Here is a 22,461-nt window from a genome sequence, read left to right as displayed (position 1 = left end):
ACACACAACGGAGGTGGCTTCAGATGATGACACAGTAGTAGTGTGTGTAAAATACACACACTTAGATGATGACAGTAGTAGTGTGTGTGTGTAACATACACACACTTAGATGACACAGTAGTAGTAGTAGTATTGTGTGTGTAACATACAAACACTTAGATGATGACACAGTAGTAGTAGTGTGTGTGTAACATAGACACACTTAGATGATGACACAGTAGTAGTGTGTATGTTTGTGTACAGGAGGAGCAGAGCAGAGTGTGTCACATACACACACACCGGAAGTGGCCGTGGCTCCGGCTGCTCGGCGGTTTGGCGCCGGTGGAGGGAGTCCTTCGTGCGGCTGCACTTCCGGTCGGCATTTTGTTGTGTGAGGGAGAAGCGGATCCCGATCCCCGGAGCGCCGCGCAGCACCGGACTCCTCCCCGCCCCCACTCACCGGCGTCCTCCTGCTCAGCCTGCGCTCAGCCCGTGCTCCCGGGGCGGCGGGGGGAAGCCGAGACCCGACCTCCCAGCAGCGCACGGACGCCCGGGGCCTGCTCTCTGTGTCGGGGATAGAGGACTGTGTGGCGGCAGCGGCTGCTCGGACGGACTATCCCCCCCGTTGGATCCCGGCGGGCGGGAGGGAGGGGGGCTGGCCGGGGGGAGGAGGAGGAGAAGGGATCGGCTCCTTCCCCGCTCCCCCTCTCTCTACATGTCCGGATTATCTTCTCCAGGCCGGAGCGAGTGACGGCCCGCCTCTCAGGTAATCTCTCCAGCGGGGATGTGGGGTCGGAGCGCGGCCCGGCCGCTGCTGTGGGGAGGGCGCTGCTGGCGGCGGCAGCTAGAGGAATCTGTGTCCCGGGCTGGGATCACAGGCCGCGCTAGGCCGCTGCTCAGACACGGATTACGGGGGCGGCCTCTGACAGGCCGCGGCCTGGGGCTCCCCTGCCGGCTCTGCTGGGGCCAGCCCGGGGTAGAGGTCACCTCCAGCCCCCACCCCCTGTGTAACCCATGGGTCTGACTGGGTACAGTTCTATGCACCCCCTCGTGTACCAAGGTGGCTGCCTCTACAGGTCACTGATTATCCCTCCACACACAGTCTGCTCCTGTCTCTCTGTGTTAGTGTAGCAGCCTCTAGAGCTCACTATTACCCATGTCCATGTCACTATTATCCCTGTCCATGTCACTATTATCCCTGTACGCAGTGTCTGAATTGTTGTGTCCCAGTGTAGCTGTCTCCTTGAGGTTACTATTATCCCTGTACAGTGTGTCTGAATCGTTCTGTGTCCCAGTGTATTTGCCTCCTTTAGGTCACCATTATCCCTGTCACTATTATCCCTGTACGCAGTGTCTGAATCGTTCTGTCCCAGTGTATCTGCCTCCTTTAGGTCACTATTATCCCTGTCCATGTCACTATTATGCCTGTACAGTTGAATCGTTCTGTGTCCCAGTGTAGCTGCCTCCTTTAGGTCACTATTATCCCTGTCCATGTCACTATTATGCCTGTACAGTTGAATCGTTCTGTGTCCCAGTGTAGCTGCCTCCTTTAGGTCACTATTATCCCTGTCCATGTCACTATTATCCCTGTACACTGAATCGTTCTGTGTCCCAGTGTATCTGCCTCCTATAGGTCACTAGTGTCCATGTCACTGTTATCACTGTAACACAGCAGTGCCTGCGCTGTTCTGTGTCCCTGTGTAGCCTCTTCCTATAGGTCACATCTCTCCACACATAGCAGTGTCTGAATAATTCTTTATATTATATTATCCCTTTACACAGAGCAGGCTGTATCGTTCTGTGTCCCAGTGTAACCTACTCTTATAGGTCTCTAATCCCTCCACACATGCCATTGCCTGCATCATTCTGTGTCCCAGTGTAGCTGCCTCTGTCACTGTTTAGCCTCTCTGCATTGTTTTCTGTCCCATTGTAGCAGCCTCTATAGGTTACTATTATACCTGAGTCACTATTGTCTGTCCTGCATCATTCTGTGTCCTAGTGTAGCAGCCTCCATAGAGCACTACTATTTTTCTGCACATAGTGTCTGCATCATTATCCTTGTCCATATATTAGTTTATGCTTTGTTTTTGTTTTTTTATGTTCCAATCCCCTACATACCTCACCACAATTCCTGTCCACAGGGAGAATAGTTCTGTGTCCTAGTGTAGCCTCCTACTTTTATGATTATAATTGTCAACATATTTTCTGCATTGTTTTGTGTCTTAGTGTAGCCCACATACATACCTCATCATTGGGCTCGATTAATTTCAATGCGAATTGAATAGCGCTGGGAAGGAGCTCCCAGAACTATTCAATTCAGTGCGCTGTTAACCCGACTAAGGATTTCACCCTCCTGGGGTGCGAGCAGAAACCCGACAACTCCTGGCGCAATGCTGTTTTCTGACCGTAGCACTGCGGAAACAGCAAGCGCCGGGCAGTTTAGTCGGAGAATGCTGGTTCTAGCGACTAAACACCATGTTTAAGGCATGAGAACCGCATTCTCCGACAAGACAGCGGGTGAATAGCTTCGGGAGCTCCTTCCCGGCGCTATTCTATTCGTGTTGAATTGAATTGAGACCAATGTCCAAGTCACTATTCTCCTTCTACATATAGTAGTGTCTACATCTCTGTATCCCAGTGTATCAATCGTCATAAGTCACTGCTGTCTCTCCACGTACTATAGCATCAAGTGCATAATTCTGTCACAATTATCACTGTCCACATAAGTGTCTTTCCGTATCCAAATGCGGCTACCTCTGTAGGTGACCATTATCCCTCACCATATAAGTGCCTACTCCTTGCTGTGTCCGAGTGTAGCCCCCTTCATAGTTCACTATTATCTATTTTAGCAGCATCTGTGTGTGTGTGTCCAGTGGGGCTGCCACACTAATTCACCATTATCCTTGTCCACGTAGCAGTGTCTATATCGTTCTGTGTCCCAGGTGTTAGCCACTTCCTTAGGTTGCTATTACTTCTGTCCAAGGCATTATTATCCCTGTCCATGTTGCAGCTCATGAATTGTTCTGTGTCCGTGTAGCCGCCTGAGATTCAGACTTGGGAGCAAAACAAAAAATGAGTAACTTTACACTTGAGCAAACAATGTGCAATATAACAGGTGCAAATACAGAAAATAGAATAAAAATTCCATGCAGCAAACAAATGCTGGAAAGCTTTTTAAGGTGGATACACAACTGACCGATATATCTGCATACTGAGCAGAACATATGTTCTGCATACAGACTGCCCGATTCATCGTGACTGACAACCCAACTGGGCTGGCATTTCCATGCGCCCGCCCAGTTGAGCTGTCAGTCACTGCCGGTTGTGCAGATATATTGGGCATCGACTTTTTTTTCAGACATGTCGCTGCTACACGCTGACGCACCACGATATATATCGCCCGATATGTCGGCCAGTGTGTACCCAGCAGTAGATTTGAGTTTGTGCACGCCCCTCCCAAAAAGTTAATCTCTGCACATTTTAATTCTATCCCACCTGTAATGCCACATGTTTTGTCAAGGTGCAAAGGTACTTGTTTCTTGTTTTGCTTTGCTCTCAACTCTGACTCAGCCCCAGGTTCTGCATCTATTTTTGCTGTGTCCCTGTGCAACCGCCTCTATAAGTCACTATATTCCTTGTCCAGGTAGCAATGTCTGCACTGTTTTCTGTGTCCCAAGTGTTAGACTCCTCTTTAAGCTGGGTTACACACTACAACGACAGACTGGTCAGCGGACCAACCCGCCATCTGAGTGGCCGATTGATATGTCTGGGCTAATTTCGCAACTGGGCATTTAAATTTGCCCGCTTGGTTGTGATGTCAGTGTCAACGATCCCTGCTACAAAGGGCAGTGGTGGTCGCCTGTACATGTATGAAGATGCACCAATATATTATCATTATTATCATTTATATGGTGCCACAAGTGTTCTGCAGCGCCTTACAAAGTACATAAGCAAATTGTTGACAAGTGACTTACAGAACAATACAATGCAGGACAGGGATAATATACATTTCTACATTAGCGACCATAACACCCAGATAAGCAACAAAGCATAAGCAACCAAGTGTTAGGTTCCCTAGTGGTGAGTAAGAAGTAGATGAAACTAAAGTAGGGAGAAGCACAAGAGGGTAGAGGGCCCTGCTCGTAAGAGCTTACATTCTAAAGGGGAGGGGCAGACACACAGGTTTGACACAGATGGGGTAGATGTCTTAGACACATCGGGAGTACACTGTCTCGATATATCTCTCATCGATCTAACGATTTATTGATAAGTGTGTATCCAGCATTAGGATGCTATTATCTCTGTCCATATAGCAGCATCTGCATTATTTAGTGTCCCTGTAACTGCCTTCATAGGTCACTATTATCCCTGTCCACATAAGTGTCTGTACCATTCTCTTTGTATCCCAGTGTAGCATTCTTCATAAGTCACACCTATCCATGTCCACATAGCAGCGTTCACTCTGTGTAGAGGGGACAGTGGTGATATTGCTGTGATATGGTCTAACTTTCCTTGAAGTAGAAGTGATGGGCAATTTACAGATGGTTCTCGTACATCTAGCCTCAATACACCACGGTGCGTGAGTGAGCCACCAGGTCTGATGCTATTCTACTAGCGTCGGGCGTCTTTTTTGCTGAAAATGTCTAAATTGCAATGCGACGTGACACGGATGCAATGTGATATGTGACACTTGTATATCTGTGCGCACTCGAGTCTGTGTGTTAAGCACAATGGAACTTGGAATGGAAAAAGCTACGGCAGCTGCACTGTAGCACTTCATATACAGATTCAGAGATTGTCACACACACACATACAAGTGTTAAGGTGCCTACACACTTGGCGACGTGCTCACGATCCGACATCATGACGATTTCCCTTGAACTTCTCCCCGGCAGTCCTGCACACGATTTGGTGTAAAAATGTGTCCAATGTGACAAACGATCTGTCGTACATCCTTCTTTTTCCAGTGCATCGTGTCCCACATTGTCAGCACTGCCCTACAGCACGGCATAGGGATAGTTGGTGGACACTCACGATTAGGGCATATTTTACACGATCTGTCGTTCCGATGCATCGGAATCGGGCAGATCGTGTAAAAAAAATCACTAAGTGTGTAGTCACCTTTACATATAAAATTAATCAGCACGGTCTGCTGATGCATCTTAGACACATTTTCAGCAAAAAAATAACGCAAAAAAGACGCAGATAGGGGCTTTTTGGCGCAACTGCATCAAAGGTGTGTAAGGGCACATCTGTAATCTGGTTAACTTCACATCCTATGATCCTTCATAATATGGGATGCACTCATTTCCTTGCTTACAGTGCTCATTGCCAATCAGTCTGTGGTGTGTTTGATTGGAAAGTATTATGCGAAATGTTGAAATTGAGCTAAAATTCAGACTTTTCCTTACCCTGAGCTCCCATGGCTGCATCTATTATCTGTAAAGGATTATCTGGGTTTTCCTTGTACATGTACCTGTTTAACATCTGTCCGAAAATGTATATTCTGTATTGTATTAGAGCAGGCTGGCCCACCTCTCAGGGGTGACTGCGGCACAGGATAGTAACTGAGGTACAGTAGGAGTCTTGTGCCTCTAGCTATGTCTCCCTATCTATGAAGAATTGGCACAGCTGGGGCTGATAGTTCCACAACAGCTAAGCTTGGTTTTGGAGGTTATGACTCTTCGTTTTAGTTTGTTACTACTGTATGTGCTAGTTATTGTGTTATATGATGATTGTTTTTGAAACAGTGTTATACTGTGTCTATCCTAATAAGCAATGTGTATTTGAAAAGTTACCGGCTGTGACTGATCTCATCGGGCATGACTGACTGAGTGCAACATATGTGCATCTTGCTGGTGATACAGCAATGTTTGTGTAGAGCCCTGTGTACCCCTTCCCCGGGGCTGGTGCTGTGTACAGGCCCCTGTGTATCCTCCCCCCTGCCATGCATGACCCTTGTTTCCCTGTAGCGGGCAGAAGGGGCATGCATGACCCTTATTTCCCTGTCCCTGTAGCGGGCAGGAGGGGTATGCATGACCCTTATTTCCCTGTCCCTGTAGCGGGCAGGAGGGGCATGCATGACCCTTATTTCCCTGTCCCTGTAGCGGGCAGGAGGGGCATGCATGGAGCGCTGATAGATTACAGTGAACGGACGGGACATCAGCAGCTCTCCCTGCCTAGTGGCTTGGAAGTGATCTCCGCCCTCTGTTTTCCCGATGATGTACTCCGTGTCACCACTACATAAAAGCTGCTGTACACACAGTTTGGTTACTCCTCTCCCCAAGCCTGACCATCCCCTACTCCTCCGCCCCCTGTAACCCGGCCTCCCCGCCCGGGTCTCCTCCTCTCAGCTCTTTGTGCTGCCTCCTGTCCCATGCCCGGGGCCCTGTTATGCCCCTAAACTATCTGCGAGCAGAGGTCCGGCAGGCGGAGAGAGCGCTGCTACACCCACGTCCCCAGCCCCTCCTCTGCTCCCACCCTCCCCAGTGCATTTCCAGAGCAGCTCCCTTCTGGCCGGGATCCAAGTTGACGAGAACGGCATAAGAAAGGAGAAGCCCTGGGAAAGCAGCAGCCTCCTCCCCTGGTGTCATCATCAGGCAGCGACTTTGGGCTGTGATGTGTCGTGTGATGGGAGAAGCTGGCTGCCCAATGCCCCCTTGTTGTGTGCAGTCACGTGATCCTGCGTGACTACACACCCCTCAACCACCCCCCTTGTGCCCATCACCAGGACGCAGAGTACATGGTGCCTGCTTCTCCTATGCAGTTGTGTGTGTGCTCCAACTTTTCTCCTCCAGCCTTAACACTAGGTACTGTATCGAGCATGCTTCTATGCTGGGTATATGTTGTGCATAAGCAGGGGCTGCTGTTTGTTATCTGTCCTGCTCTCACTCCTCCAGCAGTAGCATTGGGTACTGTATGTAGCACACTTCCATGCTGGGTATATTAAGTATACAAGCAGAGAGGGGGGTGCGGGGTTTGTTACTTATCCTGTCCTCACTTTCCCAACAGTAACACTGTATAGTGTACACACAAGGGGTGGGGGGTAGGTCTGTTTATTGTCCTGCTCTCACTCCCCCCAGCAGAAACACTAGGCACTATCTGTATGACACTTCCATACCGGGTGTATGGTGTACACAAAAGGTGGGTTGGTGGTACTGTAGGAAGCACACTTCCCTGCTGTTTGGGCATATAGTGTATAAAGAAGAAAGGAGCGTAGGTGGCACTGTATGTATCACACTTCCATACTGGGTATTGTGTACACAAGCTGGTGGGGGAGATGCTGTTACTTGTCCTGCCCCTACTCCTCCAGCAGTCACACTAGGTACTGTATGTATGGTATGCAGTCGGGATGCCGACGATGTAAATGCCAACCGTCGGCATCCCGACTGTCTAATCCCGGCAAGGGTCTAATGACAGGCATCGAAATCCTGACGCCTGTAAACTTACCTACGCCGGGAGCCCGTCGCCCGGCATCCCAATCGCAGGTAAGCCTGGCGCGGACAGCCTGGAGGGGGGGTTAGGTTAGGGGCTCCCAGGGGCAATTAGGGCTAGGGGAAGGGGGTGGTTAGGGTTAGGCACCCCGGGAAACTTAGGTTTAGGCAGCGGGGAAAGGGGTGGTTAGGTTTAGGCACTTACGGGGGGGGGGGAGGTTAGGGATAGGCACCCCTAAGGGAGGGTTAGGGGGGTTAGGTTAGTGAATATAGAAAATACTTACCTGTCGGGATTAGAGCCGCCGGTCTTTCAGCGTCTGATATTTCATACTGATCCCGTATGTATGATGCTTAAATGCTGGGTATATGGTGTACACAAGCTGGTGGGGGAGATGCTGTTACATGTCCTGCCCTCACTCCTCCAGCAGTCACACTAGGTACTGTATGTATGTGTTATGCTTCCATGCTGGGTATATGGTGTACACAAGCTGGTGGGGGAGATGCTGTTACTTGTCCTGCCCCTACTCCTCCAGCAGTCACACTAGGTACTGTATGTATGTATGTATGATGCCTCCATGCTGGGTATATGGTGTATACAAGCAGGTGGGGAAGATGCTGTTACTTGTCCTGCCCTCACTCCTCCAGCAGTCACACTAGGTACTGTATGTATGTATGTATGTATGTATGATGCTTCCATGCTGGGTATATGGTGTATACAAGCAGGTGGGGGAGATGCTGTTACATGTCCTGCCCTCACTCCTCCAGCAGTCACACTAGGTACTGTATGTATGTATGTATGTATGATGCTTCCATGCTGGGTATATGGTGTACACAAGCTGGTGGGGGAGATGCTGTTACTTATACTGCTCTCACTTCCCCAGCAGTGTGACTGGTACTGTATGTATGTATGTATGTATGTATGATGCTTCCATGCTGGGTATATGGTGTATACAAGCTGGTGGGGGAGATGCTGTTACTTATACTGCTCTCACTTCCCCAGCAGTGTGACTGGTACTGTATGTAGCATTCCTCCATGCTGTGAGTGTATGTTGTTTACAAGCAGAGGGGGCTTACTTGTCTTAAATGCATGGAGAATGCTTTGCATTTTGGAAATGGTTAGAAATCATGATTGTTGCTTATTTGTGTACCTTCTCAGAACTAAAATGCACTATTATGCAAACTTGGTTTGCTGCTTGAATTTAGTAATAGCATTGGTGGAGAAAATATCTAATTTTGTTAGAAATTGCAGTCGCCATATTTGCAATTAAAGATATTGCGTTTGTGTAAAAGTAATAACTATGTTGAAACATAACAAAATCCCACTTTAATTATCTATTTAAGAGGCAGCCATCTGCAAAACAATTTTCTTTCCTCTTTTAGTGTTGGAATGGACTCTTACAATATACAGGTTATTCCTGGTTTGTCACTAGCCTCTGTACTTTATGATGACACAGTTTCTGGCAGTGCTGTCTATAGCTGGAGGCAGGCTAATTGGGTGATTAGAGCATGATAAATCACCATGTGAGACCCAGCCACTGTGCAGGGCTCTTGTGGAGATGCAGCGTACTGGTGGGCCCATTATAGCATTCAGTCTGCAGCGCGTATGTTTGAAACGAGACCTCGGTAAACACTGAGTAGAATGCAGCCGATGGACACACTGCCTGTTAGAGGAACTTAACCTGTACAACATCTCATTAGAAATAAACGGCTGATAATTGTCATGTATGTTTTAGAATCTAGAGGTGGATGTAACCTTTGTAGTAAGTACCATGTGTTGGCATTCACCACACTGTGACTGCATCTTGAAGACATGCGATTTCAAAGTATTACTGATCTCTATTATAAACCTGTGACTTTCCAGGGGTGTAACTACAAGCCCCAGCAAGCACTGATAGCTGAGATGGTATGCTGGGATTTGTAGTTTCACAACACCTTGAGAGCCGCAGGTTGCCCAGGCCCAATGCAGATTGTACACACTGACACTTATGTTATGAGTTTGGCTGTACCTCAGTAGGACTTGCATTGCCTTTGTTACTGTCAGCGCTTGACTCAAATGCCAGATATATGTTAAAGCTGCAGTCTAAACACGTGAGCATTTTATTAGAAGGAGCAAGTTTGTAGATTGTGTTATAAAGCCCATTGGCGGAATATTATAATGTAACTCCAGTTATGAGCTATGGACTTTCTATGCTCTCGCATATGAACATATAGTTCATCAGTTCACCATTCAGTTTTGGCATTTTGTTTTCTTAAAGGAGGAAGTAAAGCTACTATGTTACATGAATATATATCTAATTTCTATATATCTCCGGATGTGTTTGTTTATAATTGATCTGACAGTGACTGACACTTAGACAGACTTGTTTTGCAGAGATATTTTGACTTGTATCAAACCACACTCTGATACTGTCCCAAACATGGAGGGTTATTCAGTTCAGTTCCCGGAGCTATTTAATTGTTTGCACTGTTTAAGCTGCCCATCCACTAGGCGATGCGGGGGACGACGGCACGATTACGACACCGTCGTCTTCTGTGGGATGAACTGCATACACTGAACGTTCAGGCGTTCAGTGTATGCAGATCGATCATCCCCGAACATGGCAACATGACGGCGGTCGTCAGGTTGACCGTCATATTCGGGCGATGATTGATGCTAAAAACGACCAGCGGGCGCGCGCGCGCGCGCATCACTGGTCGTTTTTAACCATTTACTGCCCGATTTGCGAGCGATTACCAAGCGATGGAGCGGTAACGACCATCTTTATCGCTCCATCGCTAGGTTTAATCGCCTAGTGGATGGGCAGCATTAGTCAGACTAGAGCAGGCCTGGCCAACCTGTGGTTCTCAAGCTGTTGTGAAACTACAAGTCCCAGCATGCCCTGCTACAGTTTTGCTATTAGGGAATCCTAAAACTGTTGCAAGGCATGCTGGGACTTGTAGTTTCACAACAGCTGGAGAGCCACAGGTTGGCCAGGCCTGGACTAGAGGATCTCTGCTCGTACCCTCCTGAGTTGTGAGCAGAAATCTGAAATGAGTGCCGGACGCGATGCTGCTTTCCAGCTTAGTGCGGCGCTAACTGCATCACGGCGGGTACGGTACTTGAATCGGAGAATGCCGGTTATCGCAACTAAACAGGCGTGGTAACCGCATCTCCCGACTAAGTGTAGGGCGTGATGGGACATTTTAATATCTCCGAGAACAACTTTCTGGCGCTATTCACATTGGGCTGAATTGAACCGCCCCCGTGGGGGTGTAATAAGTCTACAAAGACTGGTATGTCCGGTTATAACAATGTTTGATCATCTTGTTTCAGATCTAGAAATTTCGTTTGACCTGAGTTTGTTTTTGTAACACTACTCAAAAGCCCACTACTTTATTAAGGATTTTTTTTCACTAACACGTTTTCGGTGTATTGCCACATTTACATTTGTAGGAGCCCCTTCTACTCCTTTGTTTCCATCCATACAGGTTGTTACAGCCTTTCTTGCTTTTACAGTGGTCAGTATTGTAAAACTAGTGTTTTTATTGTCCAAGACGGCATTTGAAATGACATGTTGTGGTGGCACTCTGATAATGTGCTCTGCTAATGGACTTTACATTGCCGAAAATCTGAATAAAATCCTATCACACAAACTTCCCTGTTAATAAAAAAAAAAATATATATATATTTTTTTTTTATGGTACATGTAAAAAATGTTGGGCTTTATTTTTTTGATTTTTTTTGATGAAACTAATATCTTGCCAAAATGTTTGAGTTTTTAATTGACGATAAGTGGAGTGCCTGTAAGAATATTACAATTACTGAGAGGTTTTGTATAAAATATTTATTATTTTGGTCTTAATACATGTAACAAATAAAAATCATACCAGTAGTATAGAGCGACTATAATTCACATAAATGTCACAGATAAAATTTAGTACATTTCCAAAGTAGATTCCGGGGCATAATTACCACTCCAAGAAAGTATCGTCCACAAGTAATGTTTCACAGTATAGATCAATTGTATGTGCCCAAATGGGTATAAAGTTGTAATTAAGTGAAGCGGACCCTTGGTTCTGACAGAGGATTTATATAGACATAGTTGAGGTCTATTTACTATACAGCGGAGTTGAATGGTATCTGTCAGCTTATTTATACCAAACACTGCTGCTGCCGTAAGATGTTTCAACTTGTCACCCCAAATATTACGGGGGAATGGAGGGCAGTATAAGCTGATTGGTTGGTACTTAGTGGGTTGCAGCAGACATGCGTCCCCTCAATGGCCGAAAGGTATTCAGGTGACCTCTTCCAAGTCACTACAATGGACAGGCAGCCAGCGGAGCCGCACCAGTGTTCCCCACGGCTCCGGATCAAGATGTACACTGACTTGATTAGTCTCCGCTGTGCCGTTGCGAAGGCACAGATGTCCAGTGTACATGTGCTGCATTATGGTGATAGGCTTAATTGCCAATGTGGGTCCTGGGTTTCCAGTTTTATCCAGGCGCACTGGTCCGATCGATATGAGAACAGAAGTCCCATGATACTGGTGTGTGTCACATATGCCTTGGCAAGTTTCTCTGTGCACAAAACACCACGGTATTTAGTGTTCCTTCTAGGGTGGCTGTTGCTGAAGGGCTCTGCTCTATGCACTCCTGGAAAAGGGGCGTGATCAATAGAAAAGGGCGTGTCTTTGAGACGCGCCACCTTTTCATCACTGTAGCTCCCCCGGCAGTGTAAATAGATGTGATCTATTAATTTGCCGGTAATTGTTTCACCGGAACTATCCCCCCCCTTCCACCCAGTGTGGGACACTGGGTCCCGCGGGTGGGGACGGCTGCTTCAGCGGGGTGCTGCCATAATGGGGACATTTCAGCGTCTTCAAATCGGGCAGGGGGTGGCCCACCGCTAAAACAGCCTAGCGGGAACACTAGTGTTTAATGTATTTTAATGACCAGTTGAATTTTTTTGCAGTTGGCTCATTTAAAGCAATATGATTTCAATATAATAATGTTTTATTGTGAATGTTCATTTATGGACAAAATATGGTGGGTGAGTGTTGGGCTTAATGTTAGTTGTGTCACCAATCTATCCGAATCGATGAACATGGCATCTGCTTGGCATTGATTTGTTTATTCTTTCTGTTAATTGAAGTGTATTCACACTTTAAATATTCAAGGGGACATTCAGTATTGGGCTGCATTGTCTGATTGCTTTGCATGCTTATTTGGTGCTGTTTTGAGCTTTAAGTTAAATGCCGTTTACACATGTTAAATAGGGATCAGTGATTCCTACAGAGAAGCAATTAATGTCCTTAATGAGATGCTGAGTGGACCAAGATTGCTACTTGGAGTATTTTCTCTTAGTCACTGTGTTTCTCAATGGATACTATTAAAGCCTGTTCCTTTTGTATGCTGCGAAGCATTTGTATGCAAACTTAAATATGCCGCACTATTCAAGTGTTTTTTTTCGCTCCTTATATCCCGTCTAAACTGACTGGTGATCGGGGGGCTATATTCAATTGTTTATGGTGCCCATGCTTTACTGCGCCCAAAGAGACACGCGGCTAAACCTGTCTAAAATCCCAGTTAGGGTGCCCAAAACCAGGACTTATCGCACGCTTCTGCTTGCCACTGCATGAGGCTATATGCAGAAATGCCGGCGCTGGCGGCTGTCACGCCAAACGGAACAACAGTTTAATTGCTCCGTTGGGTGACTATTAGCCAAAGCCGCCGGAGAAAAACTTTTGATTTCCCCCATAGTGAGAATATGTTGACAATTTTTTTTTTTTTGGCCAGGGAAGCGAGATGTTATAGACTAGATCAGTGTTGGCTAACCTTGACACTCCAGCTGTTATGGAACTACATAACCCAGCATGCACTGCTACAGTTTTGCTATTAGTGCAAGCTAAAACTGTGGCAGGGTATGCATATAGTTCCACAACAGCTGGAGTGTCAAGGTTAGCCAACACTGGACTAGATCATCTGTTCACCAATCCAGAGGTTCCCAAACGCAGTTCTCAAGGCACCCCAACAGTTCAGGTTTTAGACATATCCATGGTTGAGCACAGATGTAATCAAATTGAGGTACTACTGAAATCACCTGTGGTCAAGCATTTATATCCTTAAAACGAGGACTGTTGGGGTGCCTTGAGGACTGAGTTTGGGACCCTCTGCACTAATCTATTAACTCAGTGGCAGAGGAATGTAAAAGGTTGTTGCTAAAAATGAGATCTGCTTTGTCCAAGTGTAACAGCTGTACTTTGAAAATACATTTTAGTTACTATACCTTGAGAATGAATTTCCTCCTTTACCTGTGATGATGTAATGAATGGCAAAGCTGTACACGGTTGTGACATGGATAGCATCACACTTCATTTTCAGAAATATTTGACACTTGCTAAAGTTGCAGGCTGGGTCCGATTCCGTACATTCGAGTTTGTAGTGTGGGTTTCCCTTGAGTGTTTTACTTGCGCTCACTTGCAGAATGGATGAAATATGGACGTTAATAAATGCTGCACCCACATTAAAATGTGTTATTGAGCATTTCATGTGAGCAGAGTTCAGGTAAATAAACATTCAGCCTGTTTTACTGACCCACTCCGTGGGACCACTTATAAAGCGTCAGCAATAGTCTGCATGGCATGAATGAGAGCTGCTTTCTGCCCTTGTCCTCGGTGTTCTGCCTGTTGTATAGAAAGCCTTGCAGCAGACTGTAGGTGGAAATGTCACAAAGAATGAGATCGCACCAAGCCTTGTGGGCGATTCAAATGTTTTTGCCGACGGCTGTCAGTAGTGGGAGCTCGGCATAGCAATTCAATTGATGCTCTATTTGGGCACGAACAGACGCCGGCTTTTCTGCTCGCCCCCCTCCTGAGGAGGCGACCAGAAATGTGTGAAAAGTACATGATTTGGGTGCCCTAACCTGGACCTTAGACGGGTTTAGCAGTTTTATGCGGCTAAACTGTCTAATTGGGCGTGACAAGCACAATGATTAGTGGGTGCCCTTACACAATTGAATTTCAACATTGGGCACCCATTAATTACCGTCCCTTAAAAAATAATTGAATTGCCCCCTTGGAGAGAGAGAGAAGTTGCCCAAAGCACAACCAATCGGATACTGTCATTTATCTAGCACAGTCTGAGATGACGGTTGTTTGGGAATTCAATTGTTTCTAGTGCCCACAGCTCCTGTCTAAAGTGCCAGGCAATATTCAATTGTTGTGCCACTGGCGCCAAGCACTTATCGCGGATGTTGCGTTCAAAATGCAGGGGTTTAGCTGTGCAAAGAGGTTGAGCACATGTAAAAACCGGGCGCGATTAGATTAAGGCTCCCAAAAGCCCTGCTTTGCTTGGGTTTCTGCTCGCACCTCAGGAGCCTGTGAGCAGAAATCCACAATTAGTAATGTCCACTCTGCACAGACACATGAATAGCTCCGAATGAGCTACAGCTGCCCAAAAACAATTGAATTCCCTCCATAGAAGCTGATTTGGTTGCTCTCGACAACTTCTCTACTTTTTCTCTCCAAGGCTTTGATACTACTTCCCTAAAGCCTCTTTATGTCACAACGTCCGCCTCTGTGATTAAAGCTCATCTATTTTGTTTTCTGTTTATGTAATGGTGGGTTTCTTAAATGTTAAACTGACAGGCTGGTTGCCAAAGATGAACATGAATGGTAACCCGGTGCCTGCTGGAAGGTGATCATTGGAGCTTAATGCTGCCCATTCACTTAACGATACGGGGGACGACGGCACGATTACGTCGCCGTCGTCTCCAGCGGGGTGAACTGCATACACTGAACGTTCAGACGTTCAGTGTATGCAAATCAATCATCCCCGAACATGGCAACCCGACGGCGGTCGTCAGGTTGACCGTCATGTTCGGGCGATGATTGATGTTAATAACGACTAGCGGGCGCGCGCATCGCTGGTCGTTTTTAACCTTTTACTGCCCGATTTGCGGGCGATTACCGAGCGATGGAGCGATAACGACTGTCGTTATCACTCCATCGCTAGGTTTAATCGCCTAGTGGATGGGCAGCTTTAATCGTGTTCTGTATAGCAACGTCCTGGCATTTTGTTGCATGACTTGTAAACCACCCTTCACATGTATGACCAAATGGTTACATTATTTCTCTAATGAAGCTGTTTTAATTTTTCCCATTAGTTGTGACTATACATGTCGCCTGATTGGGTCATGGTACATGTGAGATATTTTGTATGAGGTTCGGAAGTTGTTTGGAGCACAGCATGCTGTTATGTAGTCCTCTGCTGAGGTCTGAGGCCTCTGAAACTGTAAATTAGCTCAGAAACAGCTATTACAACATTAGCTCCATTTAAGAGATGTGTGAATGGGGAAGGTTGTAATCCTCATCATAATATAAATAAGCAGAAACCGTTATAACCTTTGTATTCTACTTGCCAGTCTTGATCACTTATGCTGGGTACACACTGGCCAATACATCGGCCGTTCAATTCAATGTGTGTGCATCGGCCAATCTGTACAGACATAGCGGGCGACTCAATTCAGCGTGAATTGAATAGCGCTGGGATAGAGCTTCTGGAGCTATTCAAATCACTGTGTTGTTTACTTTGTCGGGCAGCAGTTAAGTCGGAGAATGCCGGTGCTCGCGACTTAACCCGGGTGTTAGTCGTGATAACCAGGAATCTGACTACAGTGCAAGCTGGGAGGCTGTTAGCGCCGCGCTAAGCCAGAATACAGCCACGTTGGCGGCACTTTAATCGGATTTCTCCTCGCATCCTCAGGAAGGTGCGTGGAAATATTATTATTCTGACTAAATAGCGTGCTGAGTTGAATACCTCCGGAAGCTCCCTCCCGGTGCTGTTCAATTCACGCTGAATTGAATCGCCCCCAATATCTATGTGAACGACGTAGTTCAGATATATCGCGTCGACTGTGCAGCACAGCCGATGGCAGTTATATCTGCATATCTATCGTGCTGTGTGTACGGGGGTCAGCCATCCACCTGTAGACTTGCTGCAGAGGCCACGGAGAGGGGGGTGCGATGGAACCACCCAGCCAGCGGGACCCACAGCCAGATGATGGTGGTTCAGTGTGTAGAACAACCATCATCTACAGATATATCTGTTAGGTGTGTACCTAGCTTTATGCTGGGTACACACTGGCCGATATATTGGGTGATAAATTGATGGCCAGTGTGTACCTGCGATGTGTCTGTGAATGACGTAGTTCGCAGACATATTGCATTGGCTGTGCTGCACGGCCGATGGACAGATATGTCTGCAGACGTATCTGGCAAGCGCGACGCGTGGCTGCCGGATAGATGATGGTCGTTCAGTGTGTATGAATGACCATCATCTACAGATATATCTGCAGATCACTCGATCTGCAGATATAGCTGTCAGGTGTGTACCCACCTTTAGAGGGATGAGGCCAGCTCCAGAGCCTGAGGAAAGAGAACAGATGGGGGTGGTGGATATTTAGAAGTAGGGAATATTCCTTCTATTCGGATATATGTATTCACCTTCATACAGAGTAAAAATACAGTATTTAAAGAAAATATTAACCCCCTAACATTACTGCCTAATAACATTAATAATATTCATGCGTGTTGGGTGCCCATGCATAGTCGCGCCCAAATAGGCTAAATCTGTCTAAAGTCCTGGCTTGGGCGCCCTTACCACGGACTTTTTGCACATTTCTGCTCACCAACGCCAGGTCTCCGGGCCAGTCCATGATTTTGTCTTTATTGGCATATATATATAATATGACATTCATTTAAATAAAATTGCTAGATAATGTAGCGGTGATCCACTTAACCACGTCTTGCGAACATGCCATCTGCCTGTCAGTGGGTAAAACCTCTCTATCAGGCATTATTCTTGAAGGAGAAGGGGGGTTGGGGGTTGGGGCAGTGCACAAGCTTTATGTTGGGATGACAGACTTGTTATCCTTGGCATAGAAGTGCTCTGTATTTATTCAGACACTGAGACATGGCCAGTGGTGATACTGCAACTGTGATGGAGAGTAAATGATATTCTATCTTGTACTGTTTGAACCCCGTCAGGAACCTATTGGCTGTGATCCGTTTCATGTAGCTTTAGCAATTTGTATAGGAGCAGGGAACACTTGATGGTACTTTTGCCAGGAAAAGAGAGAACCAATGTAGGGGGGCCTATCCATTAGCAGATCTTTCTGTAAGATGAAAGAGAGAGGATTTATCCCTTGAAAATTCCTGGGGCGGCTGTGACAGATATCTGTCATGTACATGACAGATTTTTATGAACGATATTGCATGACATCTTTCTGGGAGTGGATTTTTTTTTAACATTTTTCTATTCATTTTCATAAAAAAAAAATAAAAAATTGTTAGTCGTTTACCGCAACAGATATTTCTAATATCTGTCAGCGATAAACGATAATTGACCAACATGTTGGAGAGACAAAATACCAAATTTGTCGGCTGCGGGAGTGCGCAGTTTTATCGTTCAGAGCCTATCCATTAGCAGATAAATTGAACGACTGAACGATAAATCCTTCATCGTTCAAATTTATCTGCTAATGGATAGGCCCCTTATGTCTCATTTTAGCAAATTTGACATATTTGTCTTTTATCCACTGTGCTCTGTGGTATGGTAGCACAGGAATAGTATGAAATGTTATGAATAATCATTTTCCTAGCACTGAGTCAACCTAGAACAATGGTCATCATGGCTTGAACTTTCTAAATAGGCTCCTGAGGGAACATTTATTGGAGCTGTTGGGGTATTAAAAATTCTTTGGGCACGATTCTATTTAACGCGATGTAAATAGCGCCGGGAGATAGCTCCCGGAGCTATTCAATTCATCGCGATGTTAGGTCGGGGAAGGCTCGTTCTTGCGCCTTAAACAGGGTGTTTAGGCGCGATAACGGGCATTCCCCGACCTAACTTCCCGGCGCGAGGCTGTTTTCCAGGCGTGAAGGGCAGAAAACAGCCTCGCGCCGGGACTTTTGTCGGATTTCTTCTCTCATCCCCGGAGGGATGAGAGAAGAAATCATTAGTCAGACTTGGCAGCGCGGTGTATTGAATAGCTCCGGGAGCTCACTCCCGGAGCTATTTACATCGCGTTGAATAGAATCGTGCCCTTTAAATGAAAGAGGTGTACCGGCGTTCCCATTCACTCCTACCAGTTAGTGCTGATATCTTGGGGTGCGACTTTAGTCATAACAATTTTTTTTTTCCCCTTGCTATGGGGTCAATCCAATTAGCCGTGATGGTCTCGCAGGCGAGTCACCGCGGCAATGGCCGCACTTAACGGCAGCCCGGATTCGCTTAAAAATGCTCGCAACCCCATAGGGCTTTGAGCAAAATTAAGCGATTTGTGCTCTGAGCGGCCCGCGAAGGGTGCGAGGTTCCGGTCCGTTACCGGCCTTTTAACGCCGCTGCAACGGCAACTCGCACCCTACGCATTTAATTGGATTGACCCCTATGTTTTGTTAATGTAGCCTTTGGTATTTGTATATGAGTAATAGTGTTATTGGGTAGTGATTATGGAATAAGTTGCATCATTTGGTATCATACAGTCATGATTGAGGGCTATTCAATTCAGCGTGATGGAATGACACAGTGCGCCGACCGGTATGGGGTGCCAGGGAAAAGTTGTGATATGTGGCTGATGTGTGCGCAGCCAGGCATTCTGTCGATGCCCGGCAGCACATGGCGTTCAATTAATTCCCGTCCCCACCGCCCCCCATGTTTATGCTAGGATAACTCCACATCCCCCTTCATTTTTTTTATTTACTCCGCTTTCATAAATGTCTCCCATTTTAGTTATTGGGACAGCCTATTGCAGTATTTTGTGATCGGGTTACCCCCTGTTGGCATTGGCATGACCTCTCGTCGTCCCTTTGCACTGTTCTATTATGTAACGTCTCATGTTGCACATTATAGTCCCAGGTTCAAAAATGTTTTGAGCCTTTTTTTTCTGGTAAACTGCAGCAAAGAAACTCTCTAGCTGCTGATTTTTTACTTCAGTATTAAGATTGTTTTATCATGAGGGAAGTACAGTATGAAGACGTTTCTTTCTTCAATATGAAGATTAGAACACAAACAATGGTTCAGTGGGAACTAAGTGAATCATATCTTGAACATATGTAGGTGTGGCAGGTTTCTCTGTTCTTTTGTTTCAATATCTGACGTGTGCTGTAGTTTCTATACAGTGATTCAGTTTTATAGGCCTGAGCTTTTCAATGCTGCTACTCGCATTGTTACAGGTAACCACTACCACAGTGACTGTCACTGCTGCACAGTTCTGCCGCTGTAACTCTAAACCATTGCAAGCCGTGGGGTGACGTTTCTGAGAGCGAGGGCTATAAAGCCTACCAGCCAATAACATGGTTGCTTTGGTTGTGACCATTTCATTATAGTAACTCCTGCACAGGGTCTACACCACTCGAGAAATGGGCAGAATTTAGGTAACAGCAATTAAAGGTGGTGAAAGGCCACGTTTCAGTCATGTCAGCGGTGTTGAAAAAGACACAACTATTGAGCAGGTTTCATCGTGCATCATGTTGAACTAGATAGGGCTCAACCTGTGGCTCCCAGCTGTTATGGAATTAAGTCCTAGGTTGTCTATCTTCTGTGGAGGCTGAGTGCTGAATTTGGTGGCTGGGCCAACGATTGGATCTTACAGCCCCCAACGTTATGCTAAAACTGAATTTACTATTGATATACAGTACTGTGAAAAAGTATTTGCCCTCAGTATTGATTTATTGTATACTTGTTACACTAGATGGATGTTTCAGATTTCTAGAGGCAAAAACTGTTTTAATCTATTGATTAGTTGTCAAAGAACAATTGGCTCTGCATAAAAGTAATTGCCCCTTCACCTGCATCTAATCACTTCCTGTAATTTTCTAGTAGTCTTTCACATCACTGTGGAGAACCTGGAACCTGCTCTTCCACACAGCTGGCTTTGTTTTAACCCTTTTGCTGCTGAAGGTTGTCTCACTGCTATGCCAAGCTCATTTGTCCACATTTGTACTCGTTACATTCCAACATCAATTTGACTAACTTTTTGTTTTTGACCGTTTCGACCATTGTAAATAAAATGCTTCTCCAATGTGTAGGAATAATACAGCAGCTAAACAAGGCATTCAGTTTTTTTTTTTTTTTAAATCTAACCTTCTGTTTTAAATGAGTGGGCCCCCTGTTTTTATTTGAAACATAGGGTCGATTCAAATGTTTTGCTTGCTCCCTCCTGGGCATCTACACAAATAGTTTAATCGGTCTCTAGTGCATTCTTCCAAAATGCTTGTCAATCACCCAGGTGCCTCCTTGCAAATGAGAGGAGACTTTGTATTTCTTGCTACTCTCCCACTGAAGGCCCCCATACATCAGAGATTTATTGCAGCAGTTGAGCAATTTGCAATCGATTGTGTATAAAAATCTTTCCCATTTTCAATCGATTGTGGCAATTCTGCAATCGATTGAAAAAGGGAAAGATTTTTATACACAATCGATTGCGGCAGTCAATCTCTGATGTATGGGGGCCTTAAGGCCGGGTGCACACTAGAACAATACCTTCACAATTTGTTGTTTCCAGACACATTGGACCAACAAATTGTGATGCTGCTAAATGCACATCGCACCGTCGTACCACTGCATTGTGCCGTGTAGAAGCACGGTGCAATATATCGGCCCACGGATCAGCCGGGAAAACATTGTTCTGGTGTGCATTCGGTCTAAGCCCATTTGTGCTCAGTCTCTGGCTGTAGTGACATTATTTATTACCAATTATTTATATAGCGCACACATGTTCCGCAGCGCTTTACAGAGAATATTTGGCCATTCACATCAGGCCCTGCCCCAGTGGAGCTTACACTCTATATTCCCTATCACATGCGCGCACACATACACACGAGGGTTAACTTGTGTTGGGAACCAATTAACCTACCATATATTTTTGGAGTGTGGGAGGAAACCGGAATACCCGGAGGAAACCCACGCAAGCACAGGGAGAATATACAAACTCCGCACAGGTAGGGCCGAGGTGGGAATCGAACCCATGACCTCAGTGCTGTGAGGCAGTAACGCTAACCATTACACTGTCTGTGCTGCCATGGACAATAACGTATGATACCCCGTCAGTCTGGATGCTGGCGACAGCTGTATCCCCGATGCTCGGAATACCAAACCCCCCCCCCCCCCCCAAAAAACAAAAAAAACAAAACCTGACCCCTTCGTGGTGTCTAATACTAACCCTACCCCTTCCTGCTGCTGACTGCTAAGGACACACACCTTACCTTCGATAGGGATGCAGTCTGTCGGGATTCCGCCGTTGGTGTGTAGGCTGGCTTCGGGATTTAGCCGCCTATGGTCAGTATACAATTTGATGCAAAATGTCATAATTGGTGATAAATATTCGCCGATGACGTCATTTTCGCCTAATTCCATTATCCCTGTATTCAATTTCATTGACTTTTCGCTTGCCTTTAGCAGGCGAAAAAAAAAAAAAAGTGCAAAATTGGGGTTTAGAGCTGCAGGCTTAAAAAAAAAATAGGCTGCACCCCTTGGAATGGTCCCTAAAAATGATCGGTGTTAAAAAAATAAAAAATAATAAAAAAAAAAGTTTACAAAAATGGGGACACCCCCAAAAAATTATTAAAATTTGGGGGTTTATAAAAAAATAGGGAACACACTTCTAAATTAGCGTAATGGAGTCCAGAGGGGTTCCCTTATATGCGGCAGGTGTTTTCTTCATTGCGGGAGTAGCGGCAGATGCATTTTTGCAGAATTTTTACAATAATTTCAGGGACTTAAAAATATGCTTGCACCCATTTTCAAGTACCCTAAATGATGACCATAGTTATTTTTCCCCAAAAATACTTCTATATGCTTTTCTGCATCACCTTCTTCCAAGCTGCATTTATGCACCTGCCGCGGCTATTTAAAAATCCGACTTTCATATGCATGCAAAAACGGAGGTACTCATAGTGATCCCCATGTCTGGACATCTTTAGGGGGAGTCCTAGGATTATCTCCTGAAAATTCCCATTTTTTTTCACCGATCCAAGTTTAGTTGTTTCCCGTTTTCGCCTACTTTGAAATT

The 22,461-nt window shown here is 45.8% G+C and overlaps 1 protein-coding gene across 3 annotated transcripts in view; it reads left to right on the top strand.

The window, feature by feature from the left end:
• The first annotated feature begins 314 nt into the window (after positions 1-314).
• Positions 315-22,461, top strand: part of NIPBL (NIPBL cohesin loading factor) — a 186,451-nt gene continuing 164,304 nt past the window's right edge. For 2 of the 3 annotated variants that reach the window (XM_088462229.1, XM_088462228.1), the window contains exon 1: positions 316-745. The gene's annotated coding sequence lies outside the window, so the exon portion shown is untranslated. Of the gene's footprint in view, positions 746-22,461 lie in introns of all 3 variants that reach the window. The other variant, XM_088462230.1, reaches the window with a different exon arrangement.

This window comes from Taudactylus pleione, unplaced genomic scaffold, assembly GCF_031769625.1.
Source record: "Taudactylus pleione unplaced genomic scaffold, aTauple2 ptg001165l, whole genome shotgun sequence".
NCBI lineage: Eukaryota > Metazoa > Chordata > Amphibia > Anura > Myobatrachidae > Taudactylus > Taudactylus pleione.
This window is presented reverse-complemented; position numbering and strand designations above follow the sequence as displayed.